The sequence below is a fragment of the Notamacropus eugenii genome, chromosome 1, assembly GCF_028372415.1.
Source record: "Notamacropus eugenii isolate mMacEug1 chromosome 1, mMacEug1.pri_v2, whole genome shotgun sequence".
Classification (NCBI taxonomy): Eukaryota; Metazoa; Chordata; class Mammalia; order Diprotodontia; family Macropodidae; genus Notamacropus; species Notamacropus eugenii.
The window spans coordinates 253071136-253087299 of NC_092872.1; the positions used below are offsets into that span (position 1 = coordinate 253071136).

Genomic DNA, 16164 nt, shown 5'->3' on the forward strand with positions numbered 1-16164 from the left:
TTATATTAGGCCCAACTTTAGATCTGTTTGAATCCTGACCCTGTCATCCAACAAATCAGTCAGCAAGTGTTTGTTAAGCACCTATTGTAGTCCAGGCACTGAGGATCCAAAGAAAGACAAAGGACAGCCACAGTCTAATAAGAGAGACAATATGCAAACAATTATGTACAAAAATATAGACAGGATAAATTGGATATCATAAAGAGAGAGAGGAGAGTTTGGAAAGGCTTCCTATAGAAGGCAGGATTTTAGCTGGGCCTGGAAGGAAGCCAGAGAAGTGGAGATAAAAGGGGGAGAGTTCCAAGGATGAGAAGGCAAGTGCAAAGGCCTGGCATCAAGAGTATTTCAATGCCACCTTTCTGTTGACCTTAGCATTCTTCAAGAGCCCTCTGCCACTGGCCAGAAGCCCGTCTTCATATGCCCAAAAGCAAAAATAAAAGACATTTCATGGGACACTTGGCTGCCAGTGCTCATGACAAGCACAAGCAAACAGGCCATCATAATGTTAATTGTCACATAGGCACCAACATCCATCAGCAAGGGAGAAACAGAAATTCTATGCAGAATTCATCAAGATCATCCAATCTAAGTCAACATACACCTTGATATATGGTGATTTCAGTGCAGAAATGAATAGAGGGGAGGATGGCAAAAAAAAAGTTAAGAAATATGGGTTGAGGATTAAGATATGGAAATGGAAGAGGGGAAAGCCACATAGATTACTGACAAGTTCCATGTCCATATCATGCACACTTTAAGGGGATAGAAAAGGTTCTGTGTATGTGAAGCAAAGAATAATATAAAAAAACCTAAACCAATCAAGCTAGTAAGAGGCAGCTGCTAGTGCAGTGGTTAGAACACCGGACCTGACATCAGGAAGAAGTGAGTTCAAATCTGTTCTCACACACTTACTAACATTTAACCTCTCTCATCCTCAGTTTTCTCGTCTGTAAAATGGGCTAAAAATACCCACCTCCCAGGGTTGTTGTGAAGACAAAATGAGATAATATTTTCCAAGTGTGTAGCACAGTGCCTGACACATAGTAGGCACTTAATAAATGTTTATTTCCTTCCTTTCTTCTTAACAGATAGGAAACACCTGGCTTCATACCAAACAGTCATTTCCAAAGCCGCTGATTTGTTAGAATAAAATTCAAAATAAATTCCAAATGAGAAGAAAGAGTAAAGATGAGGAAATGACTCTGTGCCATTCTAGAAGTTTTTAAAAACTGCTGACATCCAGAAGTGGAAAAGAGAACAGCAACAAAAAAATCAAGTCTGTGATCTCCATCACCATTTTTTAGAGAAGAAATTTAAACCTCTTTGACAAGCCAAAATCAATTAATCAACAAGTCTGTATGTTCTTATGTGCTAGGTACTGTGCTAGGAACTGAAGATAGAAATACGAAGAATGAAACTCTCCTTATTTCCAAATAGTTTACATTTATGGAAGTGAGTCAGTCAGGTAGCCAGAATGAGAGAATGTAGACAGATAGCTTGAACATGCTAACATGGGGCATGCCTAAAATGTTTTTTTTTTAAATATTAATTTTTTAAAATTATCAATAATTTATTTCCTCTCCCTCTTACTTCCCCCAAGACCCTATGGAAAAAGGAAAAACAAATGCAAAACTGTGTAACATATTTATAATCAAGTAAACCAAATTCCTATGTAGACCATGTCCAAAATAATATGTCTCATTATGTACCTTGAGTCCATCATCTCCCTCTGGAATTGTAGTTTGTCATTACTTTTATCAAAAATCTTTACATTTTTTATTTTTAAAAATTTGAATTTTTAATCTTCAAAAGTTGCTTGTCTTTTCAATGTTGTTATTATATATACTGTTCTCCTGCTTCTGTTCATTTCACTCTGCATCAGTTCATACAAGTCTTCCTAGGTTTCTCTGAAATTGTCCCTTTCATAGTCTCTTACAGCATAATCATATTCCATTACATTAACCTATTCTAATTTGTTCAATCAGTTCCCAGTAGATGGGCAGCCCCTTTCATTTCCAGTTCTTTATTTTTGTACAAATAAGCCTTTTTCTTCTTTCTTTGATCTCTTTCAGGTAGCATACCCAAGCTAGGAAAAGAATTAGGAGAACCCCACCTCCCCTAGGAATTTTTAAAAGATCCTCTATGGAGGACTTATCTCATAGACATGGAGAAGAAATGCACAGGACATGAAAACACAGAGTGTGCAGGTGCACTTGTGAAAAGAATGCCAACAATAATGAACTTATCCATCTATCACTGTAGAAAGTCTGTTTTTCGTTCTCAAAATTCAGGTCAGCCCCAAGAAGACTCAGTAACTCTTGCCACTAGATGGCAGAGACTGGCATTTCTTTGGAAAGAGAAAACACTGCCCACTGTGTTGGTCAAGGTAATTAAGCTGGAAAGACTGGTGTGCTATTTTTTGTAAGGGCAGTCCTGGATTGCAGGGTACAAAGTAAATAATTTTGTCTTCTCTTCAAAGATACACGTTGTTCCTTCCAGAAGCAAATGGTCTAGGTGTCGGATTTGAACTGTTTCTCCTGCCCACAGTGGGAAATGCCAAGAATAGTTGAAGTCACTGAGACGTGAACAGAGAGATTCCCTGAAGCACCTATTCATCTTAGAAGCAAAGCTGAAGGGGGTCTCCATATGCCTCAGGCAGAGAGGTCTCAGGCAAGCCAAGATTAATATGGCTTTTTTTTTTCATTTTTGACATTTCATGTCTGTTACTAATACTAATGGCCTGTTGGTGAGTGGCTGCTTCTGTCTTAGTGCTCTGTATAATGAACTATGATCTTGGCCTTGACATCTATTGCCTGTCGATTGCTCTAATTTAATGAAGTGTTTGTAAAGCTGTCTGGGGAGTTACTGAAAAATCTCATTTTCTGAGCAACTGCTATAAATTTTGGTGAGTTGTGTGGAAAGAAAGCTTTGCAGAGGGAAATTCAGAAGGGGATACAGACAAGCAAGGATGCTGTTGTATTATTGCACTGTAATTTTTTTAAAAAGCTGTACGTGTATATATATGTATGTATATAAGCTGTCTCAATTAAGACATGGTTTTACATGCAATCCTCTTTCTGTTGTGTTTTTTTAAATATGGAAATGGTCATGTTTGTTGTTATTTATCAAATTAAAAATAAAAAAAAATTTCTTAAAGAAGAGGGCTTTGTCTAAACGTATCTCTTTTTCCTAGATCTATTATTATTAACTATTATTATTAGCCGGCATTCATATATTGCTTTAAGGTTTGCAAAGCACTTTAAGTATATTATCTCATTTGGTAACATATAGAAAGAAAAAAACAGTATGGCTGGGTCACTAACTGTTAGCATGTTCATTCCTCATGAAGTTTATTTCTTTCTAATTGCTTATTTCAGTTCAGAAATTGGGAAGCAGGGCTGAGTAAACCTGATTTTTGCACAATTCCCCATTCTCTGGGGACTTGAGACTAGAAGATTGGGGCATTTCCAATGAATAGGGCATTTGGTGTGTACTGGATTGCCATAACTTGGACTTCAGTTTTCACAAAGCACTGGCTGTTCCTGGGGGGACTTGGATACATTCCAACTCCTGTACAAGGCTGAGCTGGCAGGCTTTGCTTTTCAAAGGGTGAGGTGAATCTTCTTCTTCCAGCTAGAGGCCAGGTACCTTTCCAACAAAGACAATTCCTCACCATGTAAAGGGATAACACTTCCATTACCCATCCTTTACTTTCTTTGATTCCACCAGCTAGCTGGGGTGTAGGGAGAAAAGTGCTAATTTCCTCCCAGTACTGCACTATAAAGCAAGTATTATCAAAACTATTTGTACTGGCTAATTTTTAAAAAGTAGATTAGTGGAACAGCCAAGCTAATGAAGAACCAGAAATGATTGAACTCAATAACCTAATGTTCAGTAAAATTGGAAACACAAATTACTTGGAGAACTCCCTATTTGACAAGAGCTGATGGGAAAACTGCAAAGCAGTCTGGCAGAAATTAGGTCTAGACTCTGTCAGGCTGTTGCTCCTCTTTGAATAATGGCAGAAATGATTGGTTTCATTAAAGGGCATGGCTGACATCCCAATGGGAACCTTTTTTCAGAAAAAGAGCTGGAGGTATGTATGAGTAACATCTTACCCCATCTTAGAAAGCTGATTTGTTTTCTCAAAGGGAGGATGGCAAAGTATATGCCCCTGGAGAATCTGATGAATAAGTTCTATTTTATTTTCTCCCTTTCCTATCACCTCTTATACCTTAGCCTCCTCATTAGCACATTTTCCTATTATCACAGGAAGGGTGATTTACTTATTTATTTTGGTTGAGGAGGAAGTGGGTGATGATGGAGAACCAGACACCTACATTTAAATGTCCTTGTAGAATATATTTCTCTCTTTATCCTCACCCCATTCCTATTTTTCTGCTGGAATTTTTGCTTGTATCATATCAGGAGTGGAACAATGTGGAAAGAATGCTGGACTTGGAGTTGGAAGCTTGAATCTCCACTCTGTCTTGATAACTGTTTGAACCTGGATGAATATCTGAGCCCTAGTTTCTCATTTCCAAAATGGAAATGAGGATACTTGTGCTACCTGTGTACCAGGATGGCTGTGAGGGTCAAATAATATGAGGGCATAAGGTAAGGTAACAAGCATTTATTCAGCCCTTACTATGTTCTGGGATTACAGACACAAGCAAAAAGGAGTCTGCCCTGAAGGAGTTTAAAATCTAATGGAGCCAAACAGCAGGGAATCTGAAAAGGGGTGAAAATGATAAAGTCCAGGGAGAGTCAGAAACAGAGTCAAGAAAGGAGTGGAGCATGGCTGGCCTCAACATAGAGGAATTCCTCCCCAGTGGGAAGAGTGCATAATCAAGGCACTGGAGTCATGGTGATGAAGTCCAGGGAATCAGAAGGCTGAGAGGGAAGGAAGGTGCTACACCTTTAGATCTTGTCATCAGCACCATCATTGACCTTACCAGGGTGTAAAGTTTCTTTCTCCTTGCAAGTTCAGGTGTATTCCTGAACCCAGGGCTAGTCCTAGTCAGTGTAATCACAGAATGGAAGGAACATAGAACAGAGGTGCTAGCCTTTTATAAAGTGAGGCATTTGTGCACTTTGATAGAGTGAGTAGAACTCTCAGTTTAAGAATGTTTCCTCTTGGTGGCCCCTAGACACTGGAGGGGAGGACAAAGGGTTACTCATGTCCCATTTGGAGTCTGGATGAGAAGAAAAGCTCATGAAAATATCTGGGGAGATGGAAAAATCATGGAATCTGCAAGGCTGCACATCATATCCCCATGGGTCATAAGATTATTTAAAATCAAGGCAGATCCCTCTCTGAGACTTGTGGCATTGGGGCCATCTCTTACCCACTTTTTCAGGACAAAACCATCCATGTAGTCACTGGGATTTCTGTACCTCCTGTAATGGAAGCTTTAAGTCAGTTTAACTCTGCAAACATCAGCTGAGAGCTTACTGTGCCCAATGTCCCGTGCTTGGCATGGGAGAAGATATTTAGATAAGATGCTACCTGCTATGATTATATCTAGCTAGCCCCAGAGCATGCTACATATCCCATACCATCCACCAAGAATGCACAAATATCAGAACCCCCTTTCCTGACTCCCACTCCCTGATATGTACTGTCTCCCTCTGCTCCTGAAGGGTATAAACAGTCTCATTCTTATTTGTATGTCACCAGCACCTGGCACACTGCCTCACATATAATGGATGAATAATAAATATTATTTCATCCATGAAATTTAATCTGCCTCTCTGCAACTCATATCCATTTTATTTAGTTCTATCCTATAGGCCAAACATCCATCCATCCATCCATCCATCCATCCATCCATCCATCCATCCATTCATCCATTAATTCCTGGAACTTACAGCCCAGTAAACTGATGGCACTTACACATATAAATGCAATAAACAATACTAAATGGCAAGTACATGACAAAAATACAAACTCAGCAAGGGCCATTGGATCAGAAAGAGTGGTATTTGAGCTGAGCTTTTTTTTTTTTCAAATAAGGTTCACATTTTCCCCAGCAAAGGAGGTACAGAGTTGAGATTGTATGGAGGGGTAGACAAGTCATTTGACCAGAGCATGGAGTACATGGAGAATCTTTACACATGCAGGTAAGAAGCAAGACAAGGACTCTCTCAAGGTCTCTCTGAAAAACTTTGAAATCAGTTATGAAACATGGGAGACACTGGCACAGGACTGCCCAGCAGCCCACATCAGAGAAGGTGCTGTGCTGTATGACCAAAGAAGAAATGCAGTAGCTCAAAAGAAAAATGAGATGTGTAAATTTAGAGACATCTCCACTCCAAATGCTCATATGGTCTGTTTGTGTCTGGTCTGTGGCAGAGCCTTCCAAGCTCATATTGGTCTGATCAGCCACAGTTGGACATGCTGTACCTTGACCCTGACATAATGATGTCATTTTGGTCCTTTTTGAACAATGACAGCGAGTAAGTAGTAGTAGAATACATTGGTTTATACCTAGTCTCTGCTAGACTGCTCTCCAGTTTTCCTAAAAGTTTTTTATTAAGTGGTGAATTCTTGTTCTGACAGCTGGAATATTTGGGTTTAACAAACAGACTACTGTGCTCATATCTTCTGTATATTGTGAACCATATCAGTTTAACTGATAAACCTCTATTTCTTTTCCCTTTTGTCCTTCCTTCCTTCCTTCCATCTATCTATCTTGTCTTCCTTAAAACCATACACAGAAGGTCTTTGCAGGTACTCCCTTAGGATGAGGTTAATGCTCATTCATTGAATAGGACTGTTTAAGAAGTAGCCAGCGGCCACGAGGGTCCCTCCACCCACAGGTGACGGGGGTCGGTGAGAAGCTTTCTTTGGTGGGTCGAGAGGGGAGTGGGGTGCCCCCATACTCAGGCCCCCTCGGGAGGCAACAGCGGAGGCGGGAGCAGACCAAGGCTCCCCAAGCAGGCAGGAGCCCAGATCCATTGTTGAAGGTCTCTGCATAAACCCCCTGAGGGAACTGAGCCCCGTGAGGTGGCCCTGCCCCCACCTGAGCACCTGAACATAATCTCACACTGAATAGCAGCCCTGCCCCCGCCCAAAGCCCTGAGGCTGGGAAGCAGCATTTGAGTCTCAGACCCCAAGCGCTGGCTGGGAGGATCCGGAGGCGAGGTGGGTGTGAGGAGAATATTCAGAGCTCAAGTCACTGGCTGGGAAAATGCCCAGAAAAGGGAAAAAAAACCAAGACTATAGAGGGTTACTTTCTTGGTGAGCTGGTTTCTCCTCCCCTCCCTTCTGATGAGGAAGAGCGGTGCTCACCATCAGGGGAAGACACGGAAGTCAGTGCTTCTACATCCCAGCCAACTCAATGGGATCAGTTCTGGGAAAAGATCATAAAGAGCTCAAAAAATTTTCAAAATTATGTTAGAGAGGTGGAGGAAAAACTGAGAAGAGCAATAAAAGACTTGCAAGCAAAGTATGAACAACAGATCAGCACCCTGCTAAAGGAGACCCAAAAAAATGTGAAGAAAATAACACCCTGAAAAATAGGCTAACTCAATTGGCAAAGGAGGTTCAAGAAGCCAATGAGGAGAAGAATGCTTTCAAAAGCAGAATTAGCCAAATGGAAAAGGAGATTCAAAAGCTCACTGAAGAAAATAGTTCTTTCAAAATTGGAATGGAACAGATGGAGGCTAATGACTTTATGAGAAACCAAGAAATCACAAAACAAAACCAAAAGAATGAAAAAATGGAAGATAATGTGAAATATCTCATTGGAAAAACAACTGAGCTGGAGAATAGATCCAGGAGAGACAATTTAAAAATTATGGGCCTACCTGAAAGCCATGATCAAAAACAGAGCCTAGACATCATCTTTCATGAAATTATCAAGGAAAACTGCCCTGATATTCTAGAACCAGAGGGCAAAATAAATATTGAAAGAATCCACTGATCACCATCTGAAAAAGATCCCAAAAGAGAAACTCCTAGGAATATTGTGGCCAAATTCCAGAATTCCCAGGTCAAGGAGAAAATATTGCAAGCAGCTAGAAAGAAACAATTCAAGTACTGTGGAAATACAATCAGGATAACACAAGATCTAGCAGCTTCTACATTAAGGGATCGAAGGGCATGGAATAGGATATTCCAGAAGTCAAAGGAATTAGGACTAAAACCAAGAATCACCTACCCAGCAAAACTGAATATAATACTTCAGGGGAAAAATTGGTCTTTCAATGAAATAGAGGACTTTCAAGCATTCTTGATGAAAAGACCAGAGTTAAAAAGAAAATTTGACTTTCAAACACAAGAATGAAGAGAAGCATGAAAAGGTAAACAGCAAAGAGAAGTCATAAGGGACTTATAAAAGTTGAACTGTTTACATCCCTACGTGGAAAGACAATATTAGTAACTCTCGAAACTATTCAGTATCTGGGTACTTGGTGGGATTACACACACACACATGCACACGCACACACTCATAGAGACAGAGTGCTCAGAGTGAATTGAATAAAATGGGATCATATCTTTAAAAAAAATGAAATCAAGCAGTGAGAGAGAAATATATGGGAGGAGAAAGGGAGAAATGGAATGGGGCAAATTGTCTCTCATAAAAGAGGCAAGCAAAAGATTTTTTTAGTTTGGGGAAAAAGAGGGGAGGTGAGAGAAAAAACATGAAATTTACTCTCATCACATTCCACTAAAGGAAGGAATAAAATGCACACTCATCTTGGTATGAAAACCTATCTTACAATACAGGAAGGTGGGGGACAAGGGGATAAACAGGGTGGGGGGGACGATGGAAGGGAGGGCATGGGGAGGAGGGTACAATTTGAGGTCGACACTCACAGGGAGGGACAGGATCAAAAGAGAGAATAGAAGTAATTGGAAGCAGGATAGGATGGAGGGAAATATAGTTAGTCTTATACAACACGACTATTATGGAAGTCATTTGCAAAACTACACAGATTTGGCCTATATTGAATTGCTTGCCTTCCAAAGGGAGGGAGAGGGGAGGGAGGGAGGAAAAGAAGTTGGAACTCAAAGTTTTAGGAATAACTGTCAAGTACTGTTCTTGCCACTAGGAAATAAGAAATACAGGTAAAGGGGTATAAAAAGTTATTTGGCCCAACAGGACAGAGGAGAGGATGGAGACAAGGGCAGAGAGGAATGATGGAGGAGAGAGCAGATTGGTGATGGGGGCAATTGGAATGCTCGGTGTTTTGGGGTGGGGGGAGGGGACAAGGAGGAAGAAAATTTGGAGCCCAAAAATTCTGTGAAAATGAATGTTAAAAGTGAAATTAATTAATTAATTTAAAAAAAAAAACAAACCATACACCTAATGCACTCTGAAGCCCATGGATTGAACAACAATGGGTCCCTGCCAAAGCTCCACTCAGTGGCTGTTTTTGGACCCTCCTGGCTTAGAATGAATGTCAGTAGTAACAGTTTCTCCTTCAAACAACAACCCTGCCCCTCCCAGCATGATTTATCTATTTATTTTTCTTTTCTATTAAAGATGCCATTCCCCATACTACTTGTTAAAGAGGACTTTTCACTGAATGTGCATTACTTCCCTTTAAGTGAGTACCTGAAAAGGTCTTACCCTAAAAGGCCAAGGTCTCCCATTGCATCCTGGTTCATCTCTAGTCATCCTGATGAATATCTGGTCCCTGGATCTAGATGTCTCAGGATGAGAAAGTGAGATTAGTGATCTTGCACAGACCTCTCTCACTCAAAACAAAGTCAAGGGCAAGTCATGTCATCATTTTTCCGATGGTCCTCTTCAAAAATGAAAGATGAACACAACATGGAGGGTAATAACATGAGATGTCTGGAAAGGCTGAGTGGTGTCATATTGTAGAGGGCTTTGAAGGCCAGTCTGAACCTAATTCATAGGCGGTAGAGAACCACTGGAGGGCTTTGAACGAAGGAAGGGCATGATCAGCACTTTAAGGACAGGATGGTAAGGCATAGTGTGTTTGGGTGGGGATAGGGAAGGGAGGGAAGGCCCATGTCAGAGATACTTGTTGCCCTTCCTTGTTATCCCATTTCCCTGCAGGGAGACCACCCTGGTCAGAGTTGGCTGTCTGTTCAAAGGAAAAATGGCGGCAGCCACCTTGACATAGTACTTGCTTCGCTTAGGGCTTGGTCTGTTCAGTGTCATTTTGATGGGTAAACTCTTCAGCTTAAGCTCAGGAAATAAACTTTCTGCATGAGACAATCCAGGTGCATAGCCTGAGGCCTTTGCAGCAGGGATATTCTCAGATGAGCCAAGGAAAGAAGGCTAGATAGTAAATAAAGAGGTTACAACTGTAATTTGGGACCTATGGCTCCAGAGAATCTCTGGGGGCCACCACTACTCCTCGGACTCTACTTCTCCCCCTCCCCCAAGTCGGGGCTCTTCCTCACTGGGATAACTATATGTGATTACAATTAAGTGTGCAGGATCATGGCACCCAGCTGTCCCCCTAAACACTTACCACACCCTAGGTACTCAGGGCTCAATTGATTGGAGTGGATGGGAGGCTAGGAGAGAACAGATGGACTGACCCCGTGGGGGCACCAAAATACTAATTGATGCTATGTGCTTTCCCTAGATCCAAACCCCCAGCCTTTGAGGTCTCGAGAGTCTTTGTAAGATAAATAGGCAGAAAAGCCTCTCTGCCACTTTCCTTAGCAGGGATGAAAGCAGCATGTCCCACTGCCAGATGCCTGCTAATTGAGCAGAATACCTCACTGGGGAAGAGGCAGCCGTGACTGCTGCTCTGTTTGTCCTGGAAGCACACTTCTGTCCCAGAAAGAGTGGCCTCCAGATAGACATAAAAGAAAACAGGCTTGAACCTGAGCTCTGACTTTACTTTCTCCCTTCCCATCCCCACTCCCAGCTCTCAAACAGGCAGCTTTGCTTCACGCTTTGTACTTAGGAGAATGCAACCATGAGACACTGAATTCACCCACCTGGGGTATAAGTTTTCTGGCTATCCAGTGGTTCATGAGATACCCTTAGTGGGCACTGACAAAAGGGAAGCAAATTGTCTCAATGACCCCCTTTGTAAAGGTGGAGGGGGAGGGGAAACCCAAGATCAGTTAGGAGACTGCCAGAGGAAAGAGGGCATCTGCTATCCTACTGGACTCTTCTCAAAGTGTTGGATGTGGTGATCTAGAGAAACCTTTGATTTTCTGGGTCTAGTCTTTCTGAGGAATGGGCTACCTTTGCTATAGACATGTCCACTTCCTTAGCTAGTACCTTGTCCTGATCCTTCTGTGACATACATCTAGCTTCCTGGCTAATTAGAACCTCCTAGCCAGTGGCATCAGAGGGGGAAAACCAATCAGAGGTACCTGAATGATCCACCCTGCCCCTCCCTATAAAATGCCTAGCTTAAGGATCTGGTTGTGTCCTATGATCCTGGTGTTCTACACTGAAGAACTTGAAGTGATTGACATAACCTGAGTGCCAGGGAAGGATGCCACCTGGGACCTGAACCATAGAGCTAGAGTTGAAAGAGATATTAGAAGCCATCTAGTCCAATTCCTTCATTTTACAGATGAGAAACTGAAACCCAGAGAGGTTAAGTGACTCACCCAAGGTCACATAGGTAATAAAAAAAAAATCACAGAATAGGATTTGAACTCAGAAATGTTGCATCCCTAACCTGTGTATCTTTCCCCTTATCATCTATCTTTCCCCTTTGTCTTCCTGCCAGGCATGAAGGTTATCACATACAGGCCAAATGGCCCCTGGAATTCACAGGGGACTGTGATCCCAGCTGTGTCCTTTGCCCCTCTTCCTTATCCTTCTGGGTCCCCGACTCTCCAAGTTAACCATCTTCCCTTGTGTGAGGAAAAATAAGCGCATTATAAGAGGACCACTGGCTCATTTGTTCTTTCTGTGGAAATCTCCAAACCTCCCCCAAAGCAGCTTCAGTGTATTGGGACCCCCTGTAGAGTCATGTGAGTATAAAAAGAACACAATACAAAGTGGGATGTGAAAGCTTTTGTGGTATCTTTATCCACTGTTAGGGTTTTAGTCTGAAAACATTATAAAAGGGAGAAAGAACCTAAGGTACAAAAGTACTCCTAGCTCTTCTCCTCAGAATAGCAAAATCTTGGAAATAATCTGCCCCACAACTGGAAAATGTCTGAGTACATTGTTTTGCAATAGTGCAAAGGAATAGTATGTTTACACATTGGCCACAAGAGGGAAAGGAACAAACAAATTTATTTTATATTAATGTAAAGGGATATTATGATACTATGAAAAGAGAAATATGAAACAAAAGGAAATACAAACATACTGTATGAAGTGATGCCAAGCAAGATCAGAATTAGGAAGGTATATTATATTGACTGCAAGGAGAGAGACAGAGATAAAGAAAATAGGGAAAGGAAATAGAGACACATTGAGAGGGAAAGAGAGGGATGGAGGGAAGGAGAGGGGGAAAGAGAGAGAGAGAGAGAGAGAGAGAGAGAGAGAGAGAGAGAGAGAGAGAAGAGGGAAGAGAGAGAAAGACAGAAGAAGAAGAGGAGGAGGAGGAGGAGGCAGGGGAAAGGGAGACAAAACAATGTCAGAAGTAGAGCTTCTGCCAGACCTGAGAGGGAACATAGAACAAAAACATCTTTTTCATTGTTGATGATTTGTAGTTTATTTGTCTCAGCCTTGTTAAATGCTAAGGATTTTATGAGCACTTTTCCTCATTTTTGTACATTTATTTGATTATTTGTTTTTGTCACTGGTGGTTGTTTACAATAAAAACATGCTACCAATTATTGTGGCCTTCTTGATGTCTTTCCTAAGAGGAAAAGAGACCTTTGGGATAATCCTCTGGGAGATAACAGCTCTGAAATATCAGCTCTAAAAGAAGGTTGTGATTTTCAGCTTTGAGAAAACAAATGTTTCTTAGAACTCTGGGTACTGAACTGGGATGCCCCAAGAACGACATGAGAAAGCATATTGGGCTCTATCATAGAAGACCTTGAACATGTGCTAGAGTAGAAAAAAAGGCAGTTTTTGGAGTCGGAGGTTCTGACTTCAAAATGTAGTTTTGCCATTTGGTAAGGTGCCATCCCGCTGCTGGGTGTCCATGTGTTGAATCAACACAGGTGACTGAGCAAAATGACCTGATGTTCTCACTTTGATTGTCCTAGGATCATAGATCTTGAGCTAAATGTGCCCTCAGAGACCAAAGATTCAGCCTCCTCCTTTTAAAGATGAGGAAATCAAAGATCAGGGAATTTAAATGACCTATCCAAGATGAACCAGATAGTAACCATCAGAGGTGGGATTGGAATCCCATTCCTCTAATTCCAGTCTCTCTTTCACTAGTACCATGTTGACTCTCTTTTCTCTTAGTTCATTATGACCTTATGTTGTGTCTGAATGTCCAGACAAAGGAAAGAAGAAAAAAAATGGATCATGAGAGAAATGTATATGAAATGTGGGAGCTAATAATAAATCAGTTAACATTTACTGAGTACCTACTATGTGCCCAGCAGCTATGCTAAATGCTGGGGGATACAAACGAAGCAAATGACAGTTCCTACCCTCAAGAAGTTTATAACAATAAGGGAGACAAGACATGAATAACTGTACAAAGCAAGCTCCATACAAATATGTAAAAGAGAGGGAAGGCACTAGAATTAAGAAAGGCTGGTACCTGTAAAAGATGGGATTTTAGTTTGGACTTAAAGGAAACTGGGAGGTTAAGAGGCAGGGATGGAGGAGGGAGAGCATTCCAGGCTAGGAGAAAATGCTTGGGGGGGGGCGGGGAAGGAATAGAGAGTCTAATTAGGGAACTGCAGGGATGCTATTAGGAAGGTTATGAAGGACTTTGAATGCCAAACACAGGACTCTGTATTTGATCCTGCAGCCCCTGGAGTTTTTACTGAGTGTGGGGGTGGGGGTGGTGACGATGACATGATCCAACCTGCCCTTTAGGAAAATCACTTTGCAGGCTAAATAGGGGATGGATTAGAAGAGGGAGAGATTTGGAGCAGGCAGATCCATCATGAGCTAGTACCATTGTCCAGGCATGAGGTGATGAGGATCTGAACTAGAAGGGGAAACATGTCAGAGAAGGGACGAATTCGAGGGATGCTGCAACAGGCCTTGGCATTAGTTTGGATGTGGGGGGTGAGAGATAGTGAGGAGTTCAAGATGACTCCTAGGGTGGGAGCCTGAGAGTTTGGGGGGGATTAGGGGGGTGTTATTGCCCGAATAGGCAAGGTAGACGTGAGAGAGGATTTAGGGGAAAAGATGAGTTCTGTTCTGGATATGTTTAAGTTAATTAATACTAAGTGAATATTATGTGTAACCCCATAATTCTGTGTATACAGTGATCTGTGACTTTTCTTACTGTTCCTTTAGCTTTCTGGTATTTCTGTAGCCATCGATTATTTTATAGTACCATTCTAGAATTTTTATAGAAATACATCCATAGATCAGAAGCTTCTGGAAATTAGGAATTCCTTTTCATTTTGCTTTTCTATCCCTAGTACGGGGCCCCAGCCTACAATGGGCACCTCATCAATGTTAGTTGGATCTCATGGGCACATATTAAATTTTGTATAAACAAAGACAGAATTTTGATTTCTGCAAGTACTGATCCAAGTTCTATTTTTAGGTACAAGGGAATTTGTAGATCTAGGAGCCACACCTGTTCAGACCAGGCTTAGCATAAAAAACTCTCCCCCAGTGAGTCATTAATCCCAGTGTTATTTAAATGCTTTGTACTGATACAGCTAATCTCTCAGGAGGGCAGGATATAAACTAACTTTCCTTTACTCCATTTCATATCAGTCACAGACACTGGGGTCCCCAGCAGAATCCCATAGGAAGTTGGTGATATCAGCTCCCTATGAACCCTCCCTGATCATTCTAACCCAAACCAATCCCTCCTCTGCACTCCCATGGCAGTTAATATCGATGCCTCCCACTTGGCATCAAGGAATGGGATACAATGGGGTGTTAGATCTGGAAAGAACATTAGAGACTATTTACTCCAAATCCTCCCCCACTTCATTTTTATAGATGAAGAAAATGTGTCGTGGAGGTAGGAAGTGACTTGCCCAGGGACACACATCAAGCTGGTGAGAAATCCAGTTCTAGGATCCAGATTTCCTGCCTGTCGTTCTGCTAGCACATACTCATCTTTTCAGGTGTGTATGTCCTGTCTCCAAACTTCATCACCTGTTCTTTGAAGGCAGGACAAATCATGACTTACACTTCTTTGTATCTCACTTGGCAGCCAACATAGAACCATGAATGTCCATCTACTGATTACCTTTATGACCCTTATCCTGCTGTGGGATGTTTTCGAATAATTACAGAGCAGGTTGGTCGAAATCCAGCATCCCAGTGGTCGTCTGAGTCACCAGAGATATGGGGAGACAGTTGGAATCATTTAAATGGCAACTGCCTCATTTGTGCCATTCGACAGATGGACGCCAGGAAATCAGACTCTCTATAATCGTAGGACAAGGATTAGGATAGTTTTGAGTTAGGATATTTCCCTAAATCCCTACCTGAGTCACAGCCTGGAAGTGTTAGCTTTTATAGGTGGTGTGATCTTTCAGATGTCGGCTGCCTGGACCTGTGACTGTAAGTGTTGCTGGTTTTAGATGGAGGGTGTCTTAGCAGGGACAACACCTCATATTCTCCAAGCTCCATACAGTCACCCTCTTTTTTCTCCCTGTGGCCCCAGGACCTCAATGTTACTGCCCCACTTTAACTGATCTTAGAAGTGTAATGGCAAAATGATTAATTTGGAAGAAAAGCCCAACAATTTTGCAATGAATTTCTCTGATAAAGGTCTGATATCTAAGGTACGTAGACAATTAATGCAAAGATATAAGAACCAGAGCCATTTGCCTATAGCTAAATGGTCAGGGGATGTGAACTGGCAGTTCTCAAAAGAAGAAATGAAAGCTATTGACAACCATATGAAAAAAATGCTCCGAATCACCAACAATAAGAAAAAAATCAAATTAAAATAATCCTGAGAGTCTATTTCTCACCCATTAGATTGGTAAAAATGAAAAAAGGAAAATGGCAATTAATTGTCTGACAAAATGCTGTCAGAGAATAGTCACATCACACTCTATTAGTGGAACTGACCTAAGTAGTCTGAAAAACATTTTGAACTATATTCAAAAAGTCACTAAACTGTGTATACTCTTTTACTCAG

The 16164-nt window shown here is 41.5% G+C and overlaps 1 long non-coding RNA gene across 1 annotated transcript in view; it reads right to left on the minus strand.

The window, feature by feature from the left end:
* The window catches only part of LOC140517363 (uncharacterized), a 39311-nt gene extending 23905 nt beyond the window's left edge, over positions 1 to 15406 (minus strand). Inside the window, exon 1 of the long non-coding RNA XR_011971561.1 lies at positions 15262 to 15406. This is a non-coding gene — a long non-coding RNA (uncharacterized lncRNA). The remainder of the gene's footprint in view (positions 1 to 15261) is intronic.
* Positions 15407 to 16164: the final 758 nt, after the last annotated feature.